The 10058-nt window shown below is 48.6% G+C and overlaps 1 protein-coding gene across 3 annotated transcripts in view; it reads right to left on the bottom strand.

Annotated features, from left to right (window-relative positions):
- Nucleotides 1-5707: 5707 nt before the first annotated feature.
- LOC143031032 (uncharacterized) overlaps nucleotides 5708-10058 on the bottom strand; it is a 52950-nt gene continuing 48599 nt past the window's right edge. For all 3 annotated transcript variants that reach the window (XM_076194392.1, XM_076194394.1, XM_076194395.1), the window contains one exon: nucleotides 5708-7561. The gene's annotated coding sequence lies outside the window, so the exon portion shown is untranslated. The remainder of the gene's footprint in view (nucleotides 7562-10058) is intronic.

The raw sequence follows: 10058 nt of genomic DNA, 5'->3' as shown, positions 1-10058 counted from the left end.
ATGTTCAGTATTTGATGTTCAGCAAGGTTTTGTATCACTAATACTCCCTTTTCATATGTTTGCATTGTATTTATATTGGATGGGGGGGTACGAGAAAATTTTCCCGAGATATTCAAGGGGTACGGCCACTGGGAATTAGAGAGGTCTAATTCGCTTCCCAGAAAAAGACGAACGCTCTGTACATTCCGACCTCTGCCATCCTCCTGGTTCTGCTGCTCATTCTTGGATTATTTCCTCCAAACTCCGCCTCTTCGGTACAATGTTGTAGAGATGGAAGCATTGGTTATTACTGAAAATTTACTTGCCATCTTTCGCTTCCTCGACTTTCGAATGTACCGTACGTATATCAATGGATTTTTTTTTTTTTTTTTTAAGCATGTGAAATGTGCATCAGAACTTCACTTCAACTTCTTCAAAGGTACCATAGTTATATTAATGGATACATATACCAAGGCTTTTACCCCTTACAAGGGAGGTACCCAAAAAGGGAAAGGCATAAAATCATTCCCACCCATTCCATCCCTGAATACACTCCACACCCCTCCACCCTACCTCTCATCTTAGCACCTGGATGGACGGGTTCCCATCCCTGCACCCTTGTCCACTGCCCTGGGTCAGAAGCAGGTGTCGGCAAGACTACAGGCACCGTCCACAGCAAGGCCATTTCATATAAATCGGGCGACCCCCCTATGGATACATACATATCTAATTATTTATTGTTTTTGGGGGGGTGGGTGGGGGGCACATGAAACTTGCATCAGAATTTTGTTTCCTCAGCTTCTTTCGAGTGTAACTTGTACTTGGTATTAACGGATCAATTGATTTCCCTTTTTTTTTTTTATTCCGGGCGTGAAATGTCCCATCAGAAATTTCACTCTTTCCTCCAGATCTTCGAATGTTACTGTACTTGGTATTTAATGGATTGATTGATTATCACTATTATTTTTGGAATTATATTTTATTATAAAAATATATTTTAATTAATTACATTTATAAAATTTATAAAATATAAAATACGTATTTATTTTTTATTCTGGGTGGTGAAATGTGCATCAAAGAATTGCACGAGGTCCCAGTCCCCACCGCCATTCCAGGAGAGAAGCAGAAGCAGCAGCAGTTGGTCAAGGAAGTGGAAATCTTTGAGAAATGGAAGGTAGGAAGTAGGCCAGTTGTCTGTCCACAGAAGGCTACAGAAGGAATTCTCCCCCTACCTCTCTCCCTCCTCCTTTTCCTCCCCCTCCCTGCTCTTTTTGCCTTGCTTCCTCCTCCACCTCCCTGTCTCTGCCTCACTCTATCCTCCTCCTCCTTCTTTTGTTCCTCCTTTTCCACCTCCCTATCTCTCCCTCCTCCTCCTCTTCCTCCGCTCCCGTTCTTTCTCTGTTCCTTCCTCTTCCTCCTCCACCCCTTCTCTCTCTCTCTCCCTCTCCTCCCATCTCCTCTTGTTGTCTCTCCTCCCTCCCATCTCCTCTTGTCTGTCCTCCCCTCTTCTCTTGTCCCTCCTCCCCTCTCCCTCTTCCCGTCTCCTGTCCTCTTTCCTACCCTCTCCCCTCTCATACCCTATCCCCTCTCCTGTCCTCTCTCCTCCCCTCCCCTCCCTCTTCCCTTCTCCTGGCCTCTCCTCTCTCTTGTCGTATCTCCTACCCTCTCTCCTCTCCCATCCTTCTCTCCTCCCCCCTCCCCTCTCCCGTCCTCTCTCCTCTCCTCCCCCCTCCCCTCCCCTCTGCTGTCCTCTCTCCTCCCTCTCCCCTCTGCTGTCCTCTCTTCTCCCTCTCCCCTCTGCTGTACTCTCTCCTCCCCTCTCCTGTCCTCTCTTTTCCCCTCTCCCCTCTGCTCTCCTTTCTCTTCCCCTCTCCTCCCTTCTCCCGTCCTCTCTCCCCTCCCTCTTCCCCTCTCCTGTCCCCTCCCCTCCCTTTTCCCCTCTATACCCTCTCCCGTTCTCTCTCCTCCCCTCCCTACTCGCTACTCTTCTGTCCCCTCTCCTCCCGAGACGGGAGGAGGGGAGAGACACGAGAGAAGAGGAAAGAAGGAGAGAGGAGGGGGAGGAGAGGGTAGAAGAGAGGACAGGAGAGGGGAGGGGGAGGAGAGGGAAGAGAGGACAGGAGAGGGGAAGGGAGGAAAGAGGACAGGAGGGGGAAGGAGAAAATTTCTCCTCCCCTCTATACCCTCTCTCATCCCCGCTCCCCGAGGAGAAAATTTCTCCTCCCCTCTATACCCTCTCTCATCCCCGCTCCCCGAGGAGAGAGGAGGGGCGGAGAAGACGGGAGAGGTGAGGGGGAGGCAAAAATTTCTCCTCCCCCTCCCCTCTGCTGTCCTTCTCTCCTCCCTCCTCCCGAGACGGGAGGAGGGGAGAGACACAAGAGGAGAGGGAAAAGGGTAGAAGAGAGAAGAAAATTTCACTTCCCCCTCCCCCCCTCTCTACTCTTCTGTCCCCTCTACTCTCGTCTACTCCCAGGGGAGAGACACGAGAGGAGAGGAAAGAAGGAGAGAGGACAGGAGAGGGGAAGGGGAGGAAAGAGGACGGGAGAGGGGAGGGTGAGGCGAGAGGACAGGAGAGGGGAGAAAATTTCCCTCCCCTCTCCCGTCCTTCTCTCCTCCCTTCTATACCCCCTCCTCTCGTATCTCCTCTCTCCCCTCTATACCCTACTCGCTACTCTTCTGTCCCCTCTCCTCCCTCCTCCCGAGGAGAGGAGAGACCCGAGAGAAGAGGAAAGAAGGAGAGAGGAGGGGGAGAAGAGGGAAGATGAGAGGAGAGAGGACAGCAGAGGGGAGGAGAAATTTTCTCCGCTCTCCTCCCCTCTTCTGTCCCTTCTCCTCTCGTCTCGAGAGGAGAAATCCTTCCGTCTTCTCTCCTCCTCCCTCTCCCGTCCTCTCTCTTCCTTCCCCTCCCCTCTCCTTCTTTCCTCTCCTCACGAGAGAAGGGACAGAAGAGGGGAGGAAAGAGGACAGACGGGGGAGGGTAGGAGATACAAGAGGAGAGAGAACGGGAGAGGGGACAGGGTAGGGAGAGGAGGGGGAGGAGAAATTCTCCTCCTTCCTCTCGGGAGGAGACGAGAGAAGAAGGGACAGAAAAGGGGAGGAGAGAGGACAGACGGGGGAGGCGAGGAGAGGTTCCGTCTCCCCCCCCTTCCCTCCCCTCTCCCCCCTCCTCGTCTCTCTCCTACCCTCCCCCTTCTGTCCTCTCCCCTCTCTACTTTTCTGTCCCCTCTCCTCACGAGAGGAGGGGCAGGAGAGAGGAGGGAACCTCCCCTCTTGCGTCCTCTCTCCTACCCTCCCCCTTCTGTCCTTCTCTCCTCCCCCTCCCTCCTCTCGAGACGGGAGGAGGAGAGAGACACGAGAGGGGAGGAGAGGAGAGGGGAGGGGGAGGAGAGAAGATGGGAGGGGGAGGAGAGAAGATGGGAGAGGGGAGGGGGAGGAGAGAGGACGGGAGAGAAGAGGGGAGAAAATTTCTCCTCCCCCTTCCCTCTCCCGTCCTTCTCTCTCCCGTCCTTCTCTCCTCCCCCGTCCTCTCTCCCCTCTGCTGAGAGGAGAGGAGAGAGTAGGAGCAGAGTAGAGAGAAGGAGGAGAGGAGAGAGTAGGAGCAGAGTAGAGTAGAGAGGAGGAGAGGAGAGAGTAGGAGCAGAGTGGAGTAGAGAGGAGGAGGAGAGGAGAGAGTAGGAGCAGAGTAGAGAGTAGGAGCAGAGTAGAGAGTAGGAGCAGAGTAGAGAGAAGGAGCAGAGTAGAGAGAAGGAGCAGAGTAGAGAGAAGGAGCAGAGTAGAGAGAAGGAGCAGAGTAGAGAGAAGGAGCAGAGTAGAGAGAAGGAGCAGAGTAGAGAGAAGGAGCAGAGTAGAGAGAAGGAGCAGAGTAGAGAGAAGGAGCAGAGTAGAGAGAAGGAGCAGAGTAGAGAGAAGGAGCAGAGTAGAGAGAAGGAGCAGAGTAGAGAGAAGGAGCAGAGTAGAGAGTAGGAGCAGCGTAGAGAGTAGGAGCAGCGTAGAGAGTAGGAGCAGCGTAGAGAGTAGAGTAGAGAGAGAAGGAGCAGAGTAGAGAGAGAAGGAGCAGAGTAGAGAGAAGGAGCAGAGTAGAGAGAAGGAGCAGAGTAGAGAGAAGGAGCAGAGTAGAGAGAAGGAGGAGATGAGAGAGAAGGAGGAGATGAGAGAGAAGGAGGAGATGAGAGAGAAGGAGGAGATGAGAGAGAAGGAGGAGAGGAGAGAGAAGAAGGAGAGGAGAGAGAAGAAGGAGAGAAGAGAGAAGGAGAAGAGAAGAGAGAAGGAGAAGGAGGAGAGAAGAGAGAAGGAGGAGAGAAGAGAGAAGGAGGAGAGAAGAGAGAAGGAGGAGAGAAGAGAGAAGGAGGAGAGGGAGAAGAGAGAAGGAGGAGAGGGAGAAGAGAGAAGGAGGAGAGGGAGAAGAGAGAAGGAGGAGAGGGAGAAGAGAGAAGGAGGAGAGGGAGAAGAGAGAAGGAGGAGAGGGAGAAGAGAGAAGGAGGAGAGGAGAAGAGAAGAGAGAAGGAGGAGAGGAGAAGAGAAGAGAGAAGGAGGAGAGGAGAAGAGAAGAGAGAAGGAGGAGAGGAGAAGAGAAGAGAGAAGGAGGAGAGGAGAGAAGAGAGAAGGAGGAGAGAAGAGAGAAGGAGGAGAGAAGAGAGAAGGAGGAGAGAAGAGAGAAGGAGGAGAGAAGAGAGAAGGAGGAGAGGAGAGAGAAGGAGGAGAGGAGAGAGAAGGAGGAGAGGAGAGAGAAGGAGGAGAGGAGAGAGAAGGAGGAGAGGAGAGGAGAGAGAAGGAGGAGAGGAGAGAGAAGGAGGAGAGGAGAGGAGAGAGAAGGAGGAGAGGAGAGGAGAGAGAAGGAGGAGAGGAGAGGAGAGAGAAGGAGGAGAGGAGAGGAGAGAGGAGAGGAGAGAGAAGGAGGAGAGGAGAGAAGGAAGAGAGAAGGAGGAGAAGAGAGAAGGAGGAGAGGAGAGGAGAAGAGAGAAGGAGGAGAAGAGAGAAGGAGGAGAGGAGAGAAGAGAGAAGGAGGAGAGGAGAGAAGAGAGAAGGAGGAGAGGAGAGAAGAGAGAAGGAGGAGAGGAGAGAAGAGAGAAGGAGGAGAGAAGAGAGAAGGAGGAGAGGAGAGAAGAGAGAAGGAGGAGAGGAGAGAAGAGAGTAGGAGCAGAGTAGAGAGGAGGAGAGGAGAGGAGAGAAAAGGAGGACAGGAGAGGAGAGGAGAGTAGGAGCAGAGCAGAATAGAGAGAAGTAGGAGAAGTGAGAGAAGGGGGAGAGGAGATGAGAAGTGAGAGAAGGGGGAGAGGAGATGAGAAGTGAGAGAAGGGGGAGAGGAGATGAGAAGTGAGAGAAGGGGGAGAGGAGATGAGAAGTGAGAGAAGGGGGAGAGGAGATGAGAAGTGAGAGAAGGGGGAGAGGAGATGAGAAGTGAGAGAAGGGGGAGAGGAGATGAGAAGTGAGAGAAGGGGGAGAGGAGATGAGAAGGGGGAGAGGAGATGAGAAGGGGGAGAAGAGAAGGGGGAGAGGAGAAGAGAAGTGAGAGAAGGGGGAGAGGAGAAGAGAAGTGAGAGAAGGGGGAGAGGAGAAGAGAGAGAAGGGGGAGAGGAGAAGAGAGAGAAGGGGAGAGGAGAAGAGAGAGAAGGGGAGAGGAGAAGAGAGAGAAGGGGAGAGGAGAAGAGAGAGGGGGAGGAGAAGAGAGTGGATATGAGATGAGAGGAGAGTGGATATGAGATGGGAGGAGAGAGGAGAGGAGGTGAGTTCCCCTATCTCCGCTCCTCTCGTCTCGAGGGAGAGGGGAGGAGAGGGAAATGGAGGAAAGGGGAGGGTTTTAAAGGGGAAAGGCGAGAGGGAGGGGAAGAAGAAGCAGAGGTACAAAAACGAATACAGGCCTGTTCAGCCGCCCTCTGGTTCTGTGTCCAGGTCCTGATGCAACTGGTCCGCCTGGACGTCAACCATAAGATACCGCAGGACCTCCCTGCCTTCCTTCCAGCAGCCCTGTGACGGCAGTGCTGAAGTTGCAGAACACCATTGCCAACCTCTCGACTGAAACTTCCACCAGCTTCTTGGGAGGAGAAACAAATGCAAGGATCACCCGACTCGTGTCACTGAACAAATACGCGTATGATTTGTGTCACTGAACAAATACTCGTACAGGGTCCAATGACGAGTGCCTGCCTGCCTGCCAGCAGGGGGCCCCAGACGTTGGAGAATCATCACCCATTTTCCAATTCTGCCAACGTCCCCACTCTCGTCTGGAGATCGTCAACCCTTTGATCTCCAGACCAGGCCTGAGGTCTCCCGTATCAATTTCGCCTGGATTTCCCTTTTCCTACTACTACTACGACCCAGTCATCCGTCAATCCATCCTTCCCGTTGCCCCTTATCTCTCTTGCAGAAGACCTGCGGTGACACAGAGAAAGACCACATGTCAAAGGGCCGTGAAGAAATACACTTTTTCCCCCTTACAAGGGAGGTAGCCCAAAAATCAAAGGCATAAAATCCACTCCCACCCATTCCATCCCCAACATACTCCACTCCCATCCATCCCTCTTTTCTTGACTCCTCCTGGATGATGGGTCATCCCTGCATCTCGCCCACTACCCTGGGTCAGAAGCAACATAGCAAGACGCACCATATTCACAGCAATTGCCACTTCACTTAATCGGTGACCCGCCCCTCCTCTACCTAGCCTCAAATTCATGTACATTTCCACCTTAATCTATACCCTCAATTTCAAATTATCATATTTAGATTTGAACTCATGTCTTGTGTGAGCTTGGGCCGTATCACTTCTGAAGCCATTCCACGTACTTAACAACTGCCTTCACTTCATCCTTCCTTATTTCTCCCCCATTTTCCTCACTCATCACAGTCATTTTCTTAGCACTTCCCACTGCAACTATCTTTCCCTCCCCATCCTCCTTCACATTTAGCAACTCCCTAAAATACTCTGCCCATCTTCCCCTTACTGCCTTCTCTTCCATTATCATCTCTCCATCTGCACCTTTTACCTTTTCTTCTCTACTTGATTTGCCTCCTCTTCCTCTCTTGATTTCTTTCCAAAACATCTTTTTATTACTTTCAAAATTTTCTGTCATACTCATATCCCATTTCACATCTGCTCTCCTCTTTGCCTCCTTTACCTTTTGCTTTACTTCTCTTTTCTTTTCTTTTTACCTCTCGTATGACTCTCTTGGCAAATTTTCCCATTTTCTCCTGGTACTTTTTCAACACAAAAATTTAAAAATTCATGAGTCTCCATTTCAACTTACTTAACTTGAAAATTTGTACCATACTTATAAAATTCAGACTTTTATTGTGTATGGACATTTGACAATTTGGATTTTGGGGGGGAAAATGGACATCACTATGAACATCTGCGCTATTTAAACACCCAAAGGGTTAACTTATGCCTGTCTCATTTGAAGCCCTTCATGCTAACCACTATGCCAGTGTGAAAATATGCAAATGTTTTGAAGATATAACATTATTGTAAAATTTGATAATAAAACCTATGGCAAATTTACCTTAAGCATTCCTTGCTGCACGCCTTCTCCTCCTACATCCCTGAGTTGGTGGATACCTGGAACTGCTCCCATCTTATCCACGATTCCTGCAAGAAAATGGATTTATCTGAGATGAGATGTACATAATGAAAAAAAAATATATATATATATACAAAAGTGACTGAAGGGCTGTCACATTCCATTTCATGTCAGAAATTTTGCCAGCTCCTTGAGGTATGTTTGAGTTTTCTTGGCAGCTTGCTCATAGACACTTCAACAGAAACAGTTACCATACAAATGCAAATAAAGCGAACATCAACATCCCAAGGTTTTACACCCCAACTCCAGTCACTAAATGGCCTGGCAAGTGACATAAATGCACACCACTCAATATAGCTACACATAAAAACAGCAGATCAAAGAGAAGGCAAAATCCCAAACCTAAACATATCAGATAGAGATACTATATCCAACCTGCCTGAGGCCTGACCACCATGGAATTGCCTAAACAGACAAGATAAAGTTGACACCATCCATCACCTTTAATAATGATTCCATGTCAGTGGACACAATTTTCCTAATCCTCTGCCCCAATCTCTCCTCCAGGAGACAACCCACAGCTCCCAGGTAACCAGCTACAGGCACTGGGTGGGCCCATAAGTCACTCAGGGAAGAAATACAATGTTGCCTAGGGATTGTAGTTGTTGTTCCCTAGACTGTCTGTCCGAGTGGTCCTGTCTCCCCAAGGAATGCCATGGCCGAAACGAAGTTTTCCCACAAATCCTTTATGGAGTGTATGTTGTGTTGTTTGCATGCATGATTGTGTATAATGCAGTTTTCCATGACACATTGAATAGTATGGGTTGAAGTGTTACATCCTGGGCATTTGTCCACAATGCAGTCATCCAGTCTCTTCTGGTGGTAGCTTAGAAGGGCTGGGTGGTGGCCACATTGCAGTCTGGCCGGGTGGACTCTGTCCTTTCGTGGGAGAGAGGATTCAGTGGGATGGATATCAGGGGGTCTGGCATGCAGCAATGTGTTGTCTTTTAGAGTGTTAATGGAGCAGTGAGTGATGTGATTATGAGTATGTTTCTGGAGGCTGGTATTTGGTGGTTTTGGAGGAAGAGAATATTTGTGTGTGATATAGGTATTTGGGTGTTTTCTTTATGTGTCTTGGTGTGTTTGTGCGGGCTGCAGCAAGTGTCGGTGTGCCTCTCGTGTCAAGGTGATCTTTCACTTTGAGGACTTTTGTTTCAGTGTAGATGGTCTGTAGGTGTTGTATATGTACAGCCTGTAATTGTTTTTAACCACTTCACTACGGGACTTAAATCTCGCGGGCAGCAGCCGATGCCAGCCGTACGACGTGTTGTAATAATACTCGCATCATAAAATATAGTCACTGCTTATATCGATCGTTCTCTCTTTCACCCGTGAATTTTGAAAACCTACGTGTGCGGCACCGTATGGAAGGGGTTAATGCTTTGTTTTGTACGGTCTGAAGGGTGTTGAGGTGTGTCTCACTGAGATTAGGTGCCCATGCTGGATTGTTAGTGTGGGGCATTGTAGGATGAGGTGATGTCTTCTATGTGATGGTTGCATCTAAGACAGTTTGATTCTGTGGCCAGGCCTACTTTGAGTTGATACTCTTTTAATGATGTATGGTGTCCTCAATGTAAGCATGCCAGTGTCATTCTTATTTCTTTTGGGAGGGATTTTCACTGTGGCTAGCATCAGGGTGGGGAGGTTGTGGAGTACTGAGTTTGGTGATCTATCTTGAAGAACTTTTTAGTAATCTGAGGAAGAATATATTTTTGTGAGGGTATATTGTGTGGTATGGGAGGTAGGTTGTTCTACATGTTTGAGGAGGAAGATTTTTCAGCTGGTACTGCTTGTGGATAGTTTTAGATACTTGGGTGCCAGTGTGGCATGTTAAGATTATAAATAAATATACGCATATTTGTGATATGTATTATGGAGAGAAAAGGGTAATGAAATAAAAAAAAATATTGGAGTAAAAATTGTTTCAAGACGTACAATTGTTGATGACACAAAGCGAATCGGTTTTGAATAAGCGAATTGGCAACACTGAAAACGGGAAACGAGTTAGTTATGAACGAGCGAGGATTGGAAGCGGAAAGAGACAGTGTGAACTTGGAATATTATGAAGAATTTAAAGAAAAATACAAGACCTCTAGGCAGAAGTTTATGAAGAAGCGAGCTAAGGTATACATGAATTTACAAAGCGGTAATTGAGCAGATTTGCCATTAAGTGTGATTTAGCACTTTGGTAGCAGACCGTAGTTGCCGGCAAACTTTTGTGATAATGGCGCCGTTGGTAATAAAGGATCCACCTGAATTAGTAGACAAAAAATATTATGGAAGAAAGATATTGTTATTTGGCAGAAGAAAAGCAAAAAGAAGATGAAGAAAAGCAAGCTCTTGCTGTGTATTTGACAAATTTGACATTGACTGGCAAAGCCAGAGAAGTGAGTAGTGAAATTGAAATAGGTAAATTAGCCAGTAAAGATGGAATGAAGGAACTAATGAATAGATTGGATGAAGTGTTTTCATTGAATAAAAACAGACGAGCTTTTATTGCTTATT

This window comes from Oratosquilla oratoria, chromosome 12, assembly GCF_046742065.1.
Source record: "Oratosquilla oratoria isolate Oo_2021 chromosome 12, ASM4674206v1, whole genome shotgun sequence".
NCBI classification, from domain to species: domain Eukaryota; kingdom Metazoa; phylum Arthropoda; class Malacostraca; order Stomatopoda; family Squillidae; genus Oratosquilla; species Oratosquilla oratoria.
This window is presented reverse-complemented; position numbering and strand designations above follow the sequence as displayed.